The 15,788-nt window shown below is 41.7% G+C and overlaps 1 protein-coding gene across 2 annotated transcripts in view; it reads left to right on the top strand.

The window, feature by feature from the left end:
* Window positions 1-15,788, top strand: part of LOC148776108 (uncharacterized) — a 394,223-nt gene that overhangs the window by 158,626 nt on the left and 219,809 nt on the right. For both annotated transcript variants that reach the window (XR_016038540.1, XR_016038541.1), the window contains one exon: window positions 581-670. The gene's annotated coding sequence lies outside the window, so the exon portion shown is untranslated. The remainder of the gene's footprint in view (window positions 1-580; window positions 671-15,788) is intronic.

The raw sequence follows: 15,788 nt of genomic DNA, 5'->3' as shown, positions 1-15,788 counted from the left end.
GGCAGCCCATCTCTTCCTGGGAGAAAGGAAAAGATGTGATGGAGTAGAAAGGGCCCAGGAATAGGAGAGACTCTCTCGACCTGTCAGACACCTTCTGAGCAGTCTTTATGTTTTCTATCCCTCCATCTGTCCATCTGTCATCTCTCCATGTTACATCAAGCATAAAGCTTTTATTAAGCACGTAGGTTGTCAGTGGGTGTTTGGGGCTGAATCATGTCCTCCACACAACTCACAGGTGGATGTCTTAACCCTTGTAGCTCAGATGGGACTGTCTTTGGAGACAGGGCCTTTAAAGAAGTAATTAAGGCAAAGTGGTATCATAGGGGTGGCCTTTAACCCAATCCTTATAAGAAGATGAGATCAGGACAGAGGCAGGCGAAGAGGGAGATCCGTGCAAGAAGGCGGTCGCCTGCTAGCCAACAAGAGAGGGCTCAGACTGAAATCAAACCAAATCAGACACTTTAATCTTGGACTTCCAGACTCCAGAACTGTGTAAAAATATACTCCTGTTGGTTAAGCAGCCCCGTCTGTGGTATTTTGGTCCAGCAGGGCTCACTGACTGTTACTGTGTCTCTTCCAGGCAGTGGAGATCCAATGATGCACAGACTCCTCAAGCTGCTCAGAGCCTAGTGGGGGATGTGGAACCCCGAAGGAGCATAGGCAGAAGGAGGTAGGTGGGCAGCTCCTTTGCATCATCTATCAGAGTGGTGGCCACATTCTTGATTCCAGCAGGATGGTGTGGCCAGGGACTGAGCACTGTCCTGATGGCTTCATGAGACAGAGTAATTTAAGGTAGCACATTCCCAAGGACATTCTGAGGGGGCTAAGTTACTGAAGCAAAGTTGATTATGGTTCTGTGACCTGAGTTTATACTCACAGGAGCATGAAGCTGGGGCACATTGGTTATATGAACACTGGTCCACATTTTTGACATCAATCACTAAGTGTTTATTAAGTAAAGAACCTTATGCTTGCTTGGAGTGGGCTGGCTCTGCTGTGGGAGACAGAAGGAAGAAACTGGGGCCTGGTCTTTTTTTTTTTTTTTAGTTTATAGATAATCTATTTTTTTAGAGTTTTTAAAAAATTAATTTTTTGGCTATACTGAGTCTTTGTTGCTGCTTGTGGGCTTTTCTCTAATTGTGGTGAGCAGGGGCTACTCTTCATTGTGGTGCGCAGGCTTCTTATTGCGGTGGCTTCTCTTGTTGCCAGGCATAGGCTCCAGGCTCACAGGCTTCAGTAGATGTGGCATATGGACTCAATAGCTGTGTCTCATGGGCCTAATTCCTCTGAGGCATATGGGCTCTTCCCAGACCAGGGATAGAACCTGTGTCCCCTGTATTGGTCAGTGGACTCCTAATCACTGGACCACTAGGGCAGTCTGGGGCCTGTTCTTATCTCAGAAGACCTGGTTCTGCCCTTGGGAACACTACCAGTCATGATAGAGGAGACTCATCCATGAGAGGGTAGGAGGAATGTTCTGGATGGTGTGTAAGTGCCCAAGTAAGCAGTTCATGTCATGGCCGCCCTATGAGGTCAGAGCCAAGGAAGATCAATGTGGACTAGAGCAGTTCATTTAAGTAGCAATTAGTTATAATTAATCAATTATGTAATTGAGTAGCACTTAATTATTTACTGCCTTGTTTAGTTTTCCAGCTGCTCACAAGCATCAGCTTTGTTTCCCTGGCCGGAGCAGAACCTCCCCAAGAACAGGGACAGTCTGCTTCACTGGTGTCAGAAGGGGCTGGGGTCAGATTCTCACATCTAAGAACAGTGATCTGAGGAAACGGGAAGCATGGGACCTTCAAAATAATTGCAGGACAGTGAGGAACAAATACAGCTTAGGTGGGTGTGTGGTTTTTCAACTGAACATAAACAGAAGGAATGCCATGGGAACAAATGGTGACAAGTAACACCCGTGACAAGTCTCCAGTGTCTGAAGGGGTGTCCTCACAGCTTCCCTGACATGAGGATACAGGTCCCATTGATGCTTCCTGAAGAGTCCTAGGCTGACCCTCTGAGCTGACACCCAGCAGGTCCATCTGGTGCTCTGAGAGTCAGTGGCTGGAGAAGGTCATACAAGCTCAGGTGGAGGACTTGAGCGGATTTCATCTCATGGGCTTCTGTTGTTCTGTGTTATTCATTGGGAGCTGCCTCTTGGAAGTCAGATAGAAAATCAAGAGGAATGCAGTGAATAGCTTCTTGAAAATAAGTGTTGGGTGTCCCAGGATTTCAGGCTTATGGGAGGCACTGCTAAGCCCCAGCCATATGGCAGCCAAATGAGTCTGAAGTTCCTTAAAGGACAGATTCCTACAGTTAATGCTTATTGGAATCCTGAACTTGTACAGGAGTCCAAACAGGCTGACCTCCTAAATTCCAGGTTTCCCCGGCTGGCTCAGGTCTGGCTCATTTGCAGAGAACGATGGTGCCTCCTTTCCCTCCTCAGGGTCAGTGGGTGTTATTACCTGTATTCACAAATGGGGCAGAACACCCCGAGACTTGCAGACTGATTGCTTTCATTAACTTTAATTGGATTCTTTCGCACTTGGAAAGAGAAGTGTAACCAGGGTTTAATTGGAAGAGCATCTCAGACCCTGGGTGATACAGGATTGTAAACATTAAAAGTGCTACAGCTGCATTGGTGGGAAATGTTGAAGTCACTTATGTTGTTTGTAAGGATAGTTCACAGACTTAGGGATGTTAGGAAGCTCTGGGCATGTCAAATTTAAAGATTATTTTGTGCTTGTCTAGAAAAAAAGTAATGTGAAATCAGATGTGTGCACATGAAGTTATTATATATATACACACAATAGTTTTTCAGATTATTTTCCATTATATTATTGCATGATATTGAATATAGTTCTCTATATTATATAGTAAATCCTTGATGCTTATTTATTTTATGTAGTTTTTAATCTATTAATTTCATACTCCTAATTTATCCCTCTTTCCCTCACCTTCCCTTTTGGTAACCTTAAGCTCATTTTCTATGTCTGTATGTCTGTTTCTGTTTTGTATATAGATTCATTTGCATTATTTTGTAGATTCCACATTATGAGATATATCATAAAATAACTGTCTCCCTCTGTCTTACTTTACTTGGTATGATATTCTCTAGGCCCATCCATGTAGTTGCAGATGGCAGTACTTCACTCTTTTTTATGGCTGAGTAAAGGTTGGCTTGAAGCTCAACATTCAGAAAACAAAGATCATGGCATCTGGTCCCATCACTTCATGGGAAATAGATGGAAAACAGTGGAAACAGTGTCAGATTTTATTTTTTTGGGCTCCAAAATCACTGCAGCTGCTGATTGCAGCCATGAAATTAAAAGATTCTTACTCCTTGGAAGGAAAGTTATGACCAACCTTGATAATATATTAAAAAGCAGAGACATTACTTTGCCAACAAAGGTCCGTCTAGTCAAGGCTATGGTCTTTCCCGTGGTCATGTATGGATGTGAGAGTTGGACTGTGAAGAAAGCTGATCACCGAAGAATTGATGCTTTTGAACTGTGGTGTTGGAGAAGACTCTTGAGAGTCCCTTGTACCGCAAGGAGATCCAACCAGTCCATTCTAAGTGAGATTGATCCTGGGTGTTCATTGGAAGGACTGATGCTAAAGCTGAAACTGCAATACTTTGGCCACCTCATGCGACGAGTTGACTCACTGGAAAAGACTCTGATGCTGGGAAGGGTTGGGGGCGGGAGGAGAAGGGGACGACCAAGAATTAGATGGCTGGATGGCATCACCGACTCTGTGGACATGAGTTTGAGTGAACTTCGGGAGTTGGTGATGGACAGGGAGGCCTGGCGTGCTGTGATTCATGGGGTGGCAGAGAGTCGGACACTACTGAGCAACTGAACTGAACTGAACTGACTGAATATTCCGTTGCATACGTTTCCCACATCTTAAACCAGTCACCTGTTGATGAGCATTTGGGCTGTTTACATGTTAAGATGATCTTTTTAAGAAGCTTTTTGGGACCCTGGTGTTTAATACACATCTGTTGAACAGGAGAATGCGTGACTTGATTGGTAACCCTGGGATCTGCTCAACTCTCCATCAGCACTGTGTCACTTAACATCCACTGCTGGAAAGGCCAGGCCAGTGTTGGCTGGCAGCCTGCCCTGCAAGAGCCCAGAGAGTCCCATAAAGTGAACTAGTGCCCAAGTCACTGCCTTAGCCCTCTGTTACTTTCTCACACGCCTCATCCTGAGCATTGGGCCTGGCACTGAGAAGGCATCTGTCAGTGACATTTGCCTCCCACACTCTGTCTGCATTATGTATTCTTTCCTAGACTTTCTTTTTTCCGGACCTGCACCCAGGTTCTTTCCTCGCTCTGGGGTGACAATGACTGTCTTTTCCTGAGTATCTGAAGTGTCAGGCAGAAGTGCTAACAGTGGCATTGCTGAGCCCTGTGAGGAGGTAATGGGGTCACTAAATCATTCCATGTGTTATCTTCTTACAGCTTCCTTGTCTAGGAGGTTCTGAGCCTGCTGCACACCCTGGATTAGATTTTCTTTTTTAAAAAATTCTTAACTTTTTTGGATTAGATTTTTAAAGAAACATCTATAGCACATTTTCCCCACATTCCCCTCCAGAAGCCCACTTTCATCTCCTTGCTCTCTGGTAGCTCCCCCACTGACCAGGGATGGCTAACTGGCTGCACGAGGGCTTGACACTCACCTTCCTGGGTAGTGATGAGCTTTCCTTCTGGAGGCCAGTGCTCCTTAAGGGTGAAGCACACACAGATCCCTGGTGAGGAATCCACTCCCTTTCGCTAAAGACTGTTCTCTCTGATTTTAAAAATAGCCTTTCCTTATTCACATGAAGAGGTAAAGCATCCTCTCAGAAATTTTGTAAAAGGAATTAACTGTTTCATCAGGACTCAGAATGGCCACTCAGAGAGCAGATCCTAGATAAGAAGGGAGGTCTGGCTTCCTGGGATTCGGGGAGAGTTGGTACCTGATGCTCAGCCAGGTTCTGTGGATACAGAGGTTGGCTCTTTGGGCCATTTCAGACTGAAGAGTGCAAGCATGCGGACAAATGCCCTGATGGGTACCAGCATCCAGGCTTGATTCCTGGTCCTTGATTGATCTGCCTGATGGGGGCTTCATTATTTTGACTAGTTGCCAAGTTGAGTTTCTTTGGTGTCACAGAAATTCCCAAAGCACTTCTTCAAATCCAACTAGATAAAGACCACAAAATGATTAATTGAGGATACTCACACTATGGAATAGAACTGGGTAGGGTTCACAAGCCTGAGCACATACAAGTAATGCTATTCACTGTACACTTTGGGGTCTGATTTTACAACAGCTTCCAGTTTCTTTTTGGGGTGGAATTGATGACCCCTCTTGGAAACATCTGACGAGGTGAAATCTCTCCCTTAGGGTTCCAACTTGTTCTTTGTCTTTTACTGCCATGGTTTTATTCCTCCATGCTCTGTGCTTGTCTGTGCCAGAAAAGTCATTTTAAACTTCTTGGTGTTAACAATTATGATTTTTTTCGGGATATATGTATATTTAATTCAAATGCTTGAGTTAGATATTTTATTATTATATATTTTGTTATATATAATATTTTATTATATTTGAATTAAATGTTTCATTATATTGTTTACTCTATAAGCTTGTTATCATTATATACAAATCTTTATGTATTTATCCTAATGATACATTTGGTTTTTTTAAAAAAATTTATTTAAAAAAATTTTTGGCTGCACTATACAGCTTGTGGGATCTTAGTTCCCTGACTAGGGATTGAACTCAGGCCATGGCAGTAAAAGTGCTGAGTCCTATCCCCTGAACCACCAGGGAACTCCCTACATTGGTTTTAATAAGGAAAATTAGAAGCAGTTTAAATGTTCATCAGTAAAGGAATGTTAAAAAATGCATTACCAATTCTATGGAATACATCACATAACCATTAAAAAGTAATTAAAAATTTGTGCATTTACATTGCATGTAATTACCAGTAGGCTTCATATTATTTCAGTCAGCTTGCGCGTTCTCCTCTCTTTCACCTGTTTAATGTTTATAATTTTTTACTTGAAGTTTTTCTTTTTTTAATAAAAGCATACATGATGTATATTTAAAAATACATAATGTTTACATATACATTGTGAAATAGTTTCTATAGTCAAGCTCATTAACATATTCATCATCTCACAGTTACCTTTTTGTGAGGGTGTGATGAGAACACGTGATCTACTCTCCTAGCAAATTTCAAGCATACAGTACAATATTAACTATAGTCACTGTGTTATACATTCAATCTCTAGAACTTATTCATCCTACAAAACTGAACCTTTATATTGCTTGACCGATATCTCCCCATTTCCCCCAGCTGCTACCCTTACCCCTGGTAACCGCTATTCCACTCTCTGCTTCTGTGAATTATAATGCAGTATGTTTCTTTCTGTGTCTGGCTTTTTTCACTTCGCATAGTGTCCTCCAGGATTGCATACTCTCACAAATGTGAGAATTTTCTTTTTTTTTTTGAGAGTGAATGTGTGTGTCTGTGTGCAAGTGTATACATGTATGTTAAACATGTGTATATATATACACACATATATATAAAATGGATACAATATTTTTTTTTACTCATCTGTTGATGGATACTTGGGCTGTTCCTTATCTTGTGTATTGTGAATAATGCTGCAGTGAACATGGGGATGCAAATGTCTCTTTGAGATACTGATTTCATTTCCTTTGGATATATACCCAGAAGTGGAACTGCTGCATCATATAGTAGTTCTATTTTTAAGTTTTGAAGAACCTCCATATTATTTTCCATAATGATTGTACCAATTTACATTCCTGCCAACAGTGCACAAGGATCCTCTTTTGTCCACTTCATTGCTGACATCTTTTCTTTCTGATAATGCCATCCCAGGTGTGATTTGATTTCTCAATATGATTTTGATTTGTATTTTCCTGATAATTAGTGATATTGAGCATCTTTTTACGTATTTATTGCCTGTTTGTAAGTCTTCTTTTGAGAAATGTATATTCAGATCCTTTGCCCATTTTTTAATTAGGTTAAAATATATGAATTTTGGATATCAGCCCTGTGATATTGTGATTTATATGAACTATATGTTTGATCATTCAGGTTACCAAAATATATTTTTCATATATATTTGCTCTTCTCCCACTGTTCCTATCTCAGAGTTCCCAAAGTCTTTGGAATTTCCTAAATGTTGAGAGTGATAAAGGTATCTTTTGTTGTATTAATGAGGTGACTTTTGGAAAATCAGTTAAGGATGAGGGCTGGTTGCCAGTGGAGCCAACCTTGTGTCTGGAGGGTTGGAAATTTCAGCCCTCACCCCCTGACCTCCTGGAAAGAAGAGGGAGGTTGAATCAACTGCCTACGGCCAATGACACAAGCAGTCATGACTATGGAATGAAGCCTCAATAAAACCCAAGGGGACAGGGTCCAGAGACCTTCCGGATTAGCTAACATGTGGAGATGTGGGGAAAGTGGCTCACCCTTTCCCCATAATTTGCCCTAGGCATCTCTTCCAGATGGCAGTTCCTAAATTGTATCCTTTTATAATAAAATGGCGATCTCGCAAGTAAAATGTTTCTCTGACTTCTGAGGTGCTCTAGCAAGTTAATTGAACCCGAGGAAGGAGTTTTAGGAACCTCTGATTTACAGCGAGTTGGTCAGAAGTAGAGGTAACGACTTTGACTTTGAAATGGTGTCTGAAGTCCAAGTGAGACAATCCCACTTGTTTGTTTTCCTTTCGTTGCTTGTGCGTTTGGTGTCATATTAAAAAAAAAAAAAAAGATCATGGCCAAGACTCACGTCAAGGAGCTTTTTCCTTTTGTTTTCTTCTAGGAGTTTTTTAGGTTCAGGTCATACATTTAAGTATTTAATCCCTGTATATGGTGTAAGATAAAAGTCCAGTTTCATTTACTTGCATATGAACATTCAGTCTTCCCCAAATTATTTATTTAAAAATCTATCCTTTTCCTATTGTTTATTTTTTGATGCCTTTGTTGAAGATTAGTTGACTGTATGTGTAGGCATTTATTTCTAGGCTCTAAATCCTGTTACATTGTCCTGTGTGTCTGTTTTTATGTTGGTACTATACTATTTTGATTACTGTAGTTAATTTGAAATCAGTGATACAGTCAACTTTGTTCCTCTTTCCTAAGACTGCTTTGGCTATTCAGTCTTTTTTGGTTCTTAATGAATTTTAGGATTGCTTTTGCCAAGGATTGAAACCAGACCTCCCACATTCAGGCAAATTCTTTACTGTCTGAGCCACCAGAGAAGTTTCTATCTTTGCAAAAATACTGCAGTTTTGATAGTGACTGCATTGAATCTGCCAATTATGTTAGTCCTAGATTTTTCATTTTTGGGACATTCTAAAATAATGATTAAACCTCTTTATTTGTTGTTGGTTTGTTCAGGCTTTCTACTTTTTCTTGATTTAGTTTGATAGGTTATCTGTTTCCAGATAGTTATCCCTTTCTTTTAGGTTATCCAACTTGATGTATAACTGTTCTTATAGTGTTTTATGATCCTTTTTACTACTGAGGCAGCTTTTGTAATATCTCCTCTTTCATTTCTGATTTTCTTTGTCTTCTTTTTTTCTTATTATTTTAATTGGAGTATAGTTAATTTACAATGTTGTGGTATTTTCAGGCATACAGCAAAGTGAATCAGTTACACATATACATATATTCACTCTTTTTAGAGGGTACTACGGATGTGAGAGTTGGACTGTGAAGAAAGCTGATCGCCGAAGAATTGATGCTTTTGAACTGTGGTGTTGGAGAAGACTCTTGAGAGTCCCTTGGACTGCAAGGAGATCCAACCAGTCCATTCTAAGGTAGATCAATCCTGGGTGTTCATTGGAAGGACTGATGCTAAAACTGAAACTCCAATACTTTGGCCACTTCATGCGAAGAGTTGACTCACTGGAAAAGAGTCTGATGCTGGGAGGGATTGGGGGTAGGAGGAGACGGGGACGACAGAGAATGAGATGGCTGGATGGCATCACCGACTCGATGGACATGAGTTTGAGTGAACTCCGGGAGTTGGTGATGGACAGGGAGGCCTGGCGTGCTGTGATCCACGGGGTCGCAAAGAGTCGGACACGACTGAGCGACTGAACTGAACTTAACTGAACATAGTATTTAGCAGAGTTCTCTGTAGTATACAGTTATTGTTGCTGTTCAACAGCTAAGTTGTATCTGATTCTTGTGACCTCATGGACTGTAGCACATCAGGCTTCTCTGTCCTCCACTATCTCCTGGAGTTTGCTCAAATTCGTGTCCATTGAATCAGTGATGCTATCTAACCATCTCATCCTCTGCCACTGCTTTCTCCTCCTGCACTCAATCTTTCCCCTCATCAGGGTCCTTTCCTGTGAGTCAGCTCTTTGCATCAGGTAGCCAAAGTATTGGAATTTCAGCTTCAGCAACAGTCCTTCCAATGAATATTTAGGGTTGATTTCCTTTAGGATTGACTTGTTTGATCTCCTTGCAGTCCAAAGGACACTCAAGAGTTTTCTCCAGGACCAGTGCTATACAATAGGTTCTTATTAGTTATCTATTTTGCTTCCAGTAGTGTGTATATGTCGATCTCAATCTCCCAATTTATTCCCCTCTTTCCCGCTTGGGGCTTCTCTGGTAGCTCAGCTGGTAAATAATCTGCCTGCAATTCAGGAGACCCCTGTTCCATTCCTGGGTCAGGAAGATCCCTTGGAGGAGGGCATGGCAATCCACTCCAGTATTCTTGCCTGGAGAATTCCCATGGTTGAAGGAGCATGGTGGGTTATAGTCCATGGGGACACAAAAGAGTTGGACACAACTGAGGGACTCAGCACAGCAGATCACCCTTGGTAACTGTGTTTGTTTTCTATATCCGTGACTCTATTTCTATATTGTAAATAGGTTCATGTGTAACACTATTTTTTTTTAAGATTCCACATTTAAGCAATATCATATGATATTTATCTTTGACTTACTTCACTCAGTATGAGTCTGCTTTCTTTTTTCTCAGTCTAGCTAAGGGTTTTCAATTTAGTTTTATTTTTTTCAAAAACTTAAATCAGTTTTCTTTATTTTTTCCCTATTGTTTCTCTGTTTTTCTATTTGATTTATTTCTGCTCTAATTTCTATTATTTCCTTCCTTCTTTCTAAGTTTTTCTTTGCACTTAGTAGTTCTTTTTCCAGTTCCTTGAGGTATAAAGTTAGATCGTTTATTTAAAACCTTTTCTTTTTTTTTTTTAGATGCTTTTTTTGGTATAAAACTTCCTTAGTACTTCTTTTACCACATGCCATGAGTTTTGGTATGTTATTTTTTTTCCTTTATTTGTCTCAAGATGTTTAAAAAATTACTTTTGATTTCCTCTTTGACTCAATGGTTATTTAAGAGTGTGTTTCTGTGTATTTATGAATTTTCCCATTTTCTCGCTGTTATTGATTTCTAGTTTTATTCCACTGTGGTCTGAAAAGGTTGGAATTATTCAATCTTCTTAAACTTGTTAAGACTTGTTTCGTGACTTAACTTATAATTTAGCTTGGAGAATGTTTTGAATGCACTTGAGAAGAATGTGTATTCTGCTATTGGGTGGAAAGTTCTTAATATATCTTTTAGGTTCACTCAGTCTGTACTGATGTTCAAGTCAACTGCTTTTTTTTTTAACTGATTTTCTGTCTGGATGTTTTATCTTTTATCGCAAGTAGATATACATGTCTCCTGCTACTATTGTATTGCTGTCAATTTCTCCCTTTAGATCTGTCAGTATATGTTTTAATATTTAGGTGCTCTGATATTGGGTATGTATATATTTGTAATTGTTTGATCTTCCTGTTGAACTGACCCGTTTATCATTAATGACCTTCTTCATCTCTAGACAGTTTTTGACTTAAAGTCTATTTGTTTTTCTGGCATAAGTAAACCCATCCCTGCTTTCTTTTGGTTACCATTTGCACAGAGTACCTTTTCCATCCCTTCGCTTTTAGCCTATGCTGCTGCTGCTGCTAAGTCGCTTCAGTCGTGTCCGACTCTGTGTGACCCCACAGACGGAAGCCCACCAGGCTCCCCCGTCCCTGGGATTCTCCAGGCAAGAACACCGGAGTGGGTTGCCACCTCCTTCTCCAATAATAATTTCCTGTTTTGCTTTTGTTTTTTTCCATTTTTCTTCCCTTGTTGTCATCCTTTTTTATGTGATGATGTCAGGGTTATATTTGGACTCCGTCATTATTGGCTGCTTTTGGTTAGCTGATGCTTTTGAACTGTGGTGCTGGAGAAGACTCTTGAGAGTCCCTTGTACTGCAAGGAGATCCAACCAGTCCATTCTAGAGGAGATCAATCCTGGGTGTTCATTGGAGGGACTGATGCTAAAGCTGAAACTGCAATACTTTGGCCACCTCATGCAACGAGCTGATTCACTGGAAAAGACTTTGATGCTGGGAAAGGTTGGGGGTGGGAGGAGAAGGGGACGACAGAGAATGAGATGGCTGGATGGCATCACCGACTCTGTGGACATGAGTTTGAATGAACTCCGGGAGTTGGTGGTGGACAGGGAGGCCTGGCGTGCTGTGATTCATGGGGTCGCGAAGAATTGGACACGACTGAGCGACTGAACTGAACTGAACAGAACTGAGAGACACTAGTCCTGTTCAGGTGGCACTAGCCGAGTTTCCTTTTTTCCAGTAAGTGATCAGTAAAACGCCTACCATAGTGTCTGCTGTATAAGTTAGAAGTGACTTTTGACCCTCTAATTTGTTGAATCTCTTGTTTTGCTGCAGCAGAAACAAAAGTTGTGCAGTTCACCCTGAATTATTTTGGGAGAAGGGTAACTTCCATGTTGGGTGGATTTGAAAAGTTTTCTTCCATGGCACAGAAATCATTGACCCAAATACACTTCCTGCCTCCTGGGTGGATGAGACAGGCAGCTGTCACCAAAGTATGTTTGAGGGTAATTCTGACAATCTTCCTATGAAGACCGTCTTTGCCATTGGTTTTCTGTAGGTATCCCAGAGTCCCACAATATCGGCTTTGTTTTCAATAGAGTTGTGCTTGACAGAGGTCTAAGCTAGAGCAAGTCATGAACACCTTAGTGTGAGTTAGGTTATTGTGTTCTTTTCTTCTTCCAAGGCAACCTTCGGGGCGGGGTGTGTGTGTGTGTGTGCGCGCGCGTGCGTGCTTAGTTGCTTAGTCGTGTCCAACTTTTTGTGACCGCACGGACTGTGTGTGTGTGTGTGCGTGCGTGCTTAGTTGCTTAGTCGTGTCTGACTTTTTGTGACCACACGGACTGTGTGTGTGTGTGTGTGTGTGTGTGTGTGCGCGCGTGCGTGCTTAGTTGCTTAGTTGTGTCTGACTTTTTGTGACCGCACGGACTGTAGCCTGCCAGGCTCCTCTGTCCATGGAATTTTCTGGGCAAGCATACTGGAGCAGGTTGCCATTTCCCACTCCAAGGGATCTGCCCAACCCAGGGACTGAACCCATGTCTCCTGCATCTCCTGCATTGGCAGATGGATTCTTTACCACTGAGCCGCCTGGAAAGCCCATACCTTTAGGAGACTAAATGCTAAATATTAATAGATAAGAGAACCTTCAATATATAATTAAAAATGAAATAAGCATCAGCAGTTAACCATGAAGCAAATATTTAATATAAGAAAGTATAGGAAAATTCTTATTTCCAACCAAATGATTATTTGGATGATTTTCAAAGTATTTCAAATATCAAATTTATTTGAACACATATTTGGTGCTTCTATTTTGTCAGTGCCTTGATTTTTGGCTTCAGTTCAGTTCAGTTCAGTTCAGTCGCTCAGTCGTGTCCGACTCTCCGCGACCCCATGAATCACAGCACGCCAGGCCTCCCTGTCCATCACCAACTCCCGGAGTTCACTCAAACTCATGTCCATCGAGTCGGTGATGCCATCCAGCCATCTCATTCTCCGTCGTCCCCTTCTCCTCCCGCCCCCAACCTTTCCCAGCATCAGAGTCTTTTCCAGTGAGTCAACTCGTCGCATGAGGTGGCCAAAGTATTGCAGTTTCAGCTTTAGCATCAGTCCCTCCAATGAACATCCAGGATTGATCTCCTCTAGAATGGACTGGTTGGATCTCCTTGCAGTATAAGGGACTCTCAAGAGTCTTCTCCAACACCACAGTTCAAAAGCATCGATTCTTCGGCGATCAGCCTTCTTCACAGTCCAACTCTCACATCCATACATGACCACGGGAAAAACCATTGCCTTGACTAGACGGACCTTGGTTGGCAAAGTAATGTCTCTGCTTTTTAATATACTATCAAGGTTGGTCATAACTTTCCTTCCAAGGAGCAAGCGTCTTTTAATTTCATGGCTGCAATCAGCATCTGCAGTGATTTTGGAGCCCAAAAAAACGAAGTCTGACACTGTTTCCACTGTTTTTCCATCTATTTCCCATGAAGTGACGGGACCAGATGCCATGATCTTTGTTTTCTGAATGTTGAGCTTCAAGCCAACCTTTTCACTCTCCTCTTTCACTTTCATCAAGAGGCTTTTGAGTTCCTCTTCACTTTCTGCCATAAGGGTAGTGTCATCTGCATATCTGAGGTTATTGATATTTCTCCCGGCAATCTTGATTCCAGCTTGTGCTTCTTCCAGCCCAGCGTTCCTCATGATGTACTCTGCATATAAGTTAAATAAGCAAGGTGACAATATACAACCTTGACGTACACCTTTTCCTATTTGGAACCAGTCTGTTGTTCCATGTCCAGTTCTAACAGTTGCTTCCTGACCTGCATACAGGTTTCTCAAGAGGCAGGTCAGGTGGTCTGGGATTCCCATCTCTTTCAGAATGTTCCACAGTTTATTGTGATCGACACAGTCAAAGGCTTTGGCATAGTCAATAAAGCAGAAATAGATGTTTTTCTGAAACTCTCTTGCTTTCTCCATGATCCAACGGATGTTGGCAATTTGATCTCTGGTGCCTCTGCCTTTTCTAAAACCTGCTTGAACATCTGGGAGTTCACGGTTTATATACTGCTGAAGCCTGGCTTGGAGAATTTTGAGCATGACTTTACTAGCATGTGAGATGAGTGCAATTGTGCGGTAGTTTGAGCATTCTTTGGCATTGCCTTTCTTTGGGATTGGAATGAAGACTGACCTCTTCCAGTCCTGTGGCCACTGCTGAGTTTTCCAAATCTGCTGGCATATTGAGTGCAGCACTTTCACAGCATCATCTTTCAAGACTTGAAATAGCTCAACTGGAATTCCATCACCTCCACTAGCTTTGTTCGTAGTGATGCTTTCTAAGGCCCACTTGACTTCACATTCCAAGATGTCTGGCTCTAGGTCAGTGATCACGTTATCGTGACTATCTTGGTCGTGAAGATCTTTTTTGTACAGTTCTTCTGTGTATTCCTGCCACCTCTTCTTAATATCTTCTGCTTCTGTTAGGTCCATACCATTTCTGTCCTTTATCGAGCCCATCTTTGCATGAAATGTTCCCTTGGAATCTCTAATTTTCTTGAAGAGCTCTCTTGTTTTTCCTATTCTGTTGTTTTCCTCTATTTCTTTGCATTGATCACTGAGGAAGGCTTTCTTATCTCTCCTTGCTATTCTTTGGAACTCTGCATTTAGATGCTTGTATCTTTCCTTTTCTCCTTTGCTTTTCGCCTCTCTTCTTTTCACAGCTATTTGTAAGGCCTCCTCAGACAGCCATTTCGCTCTTTTGCATTTCTTTTCCATGGGGATGGTCTTGGTCCCTGTCTCCTGTACAATGTCACGAACCTCCGTCCAGAGTTCATCAGGCACTCTATCAATCAGATCTAGTCCCTTAAATCTATTTCTCACTTCCACTGTATAATCATAAGGGATTTGATTGAGGTCATATCTGAATGGTCTAGTGGTTTTCCCTACTTTCTTCAATTTAAGTCTGAACTTCGCAATAAGGAGTTCGTGATCTGAGCCACAGTCAGCTCCTGGTCTTGTTTTCGCTAACTGTATACAGCTTCTCCATCTTTGGCTGCAAAGAATATAATCAATCTGATTTCGGTGTTGACCATCTGGTGATGTCCATGTGTAGAGTCTTCTCTTGTGTTGTTGGAAGAGGGTGTTTGCTATGACCAGTGCGTTCTCTTGACAAAACTCTATTAGCCTTTGCCCTGCTTCATTCCGTGCTCCAAGGCCAAATTTGCCTGTTACTCCAGGTGTTTCTTGACTTCCTACTTTTGCATTCCAGTCCCCTATAATGAAAACGACATCTTTTTTGGGTGTTAGTTCTAAAAGGTCTTGTAGGTCTTCATAGAACCGATTAACTTCGGCTTCTTCAGCACTACTCGTTGGGGCATAGGCCTGGATTACAGTAATATTGAATGGTTTGCCTTGGAAACGAACAGAAATCATCCTGTCATTTTTAACCTGGCTAATAGATGTTTTATCAGGGTTGTGAAGCGTGAAATGGGAGGGGGTTTGAAGGAGAGAAATGTCATAGGAGACAGTGAGAATTTCACTGATGGTCCCAATTTGGAGTCATTGGCCTTGAATTTTAGAACTCTGGGGCTGGGCTTCTGTCCCTGCACAGATAGGGGTCAGGGGAGGCAAATCCCTTGATCTAAGTTTCTATTTCTATGTTGTGTTTTGTGACTTACATTAGAGTACCTATTATAGATACAGTGCTCATAAAGAGGGCAAATTCTCATAGTTCACCCTAACAACACACTTATTTTAGTGTGAGGAGAAAGAATACAATCTGCAGAGAGCTGGTGACAGAGTCCCCTCTGAAATCCAGAGTTCCTCCTCTGGAAACATTTCCCAGAGCCCCTCCTAGTC

This window comes from Moschus berezovskii, chromosome 11 (assembly GCF_049115385.1).
Source record: "Moschus berezovskii isolate FMDL1 chromosome 11, NW_MosBer_1.0, whole genome shotgun sequence".
Lineage (NCBI taxonomy): Eukaryota > Metazoa > Chordata > Mammalia > Artiodactyla > Moschidae > Moschus > Moschus berezovskii.
The sequence above is the reverse complement of the archived record's forward strand: the minus strand, read 5'-3'. Positions and strand labels throughout refer to the sequence as shown.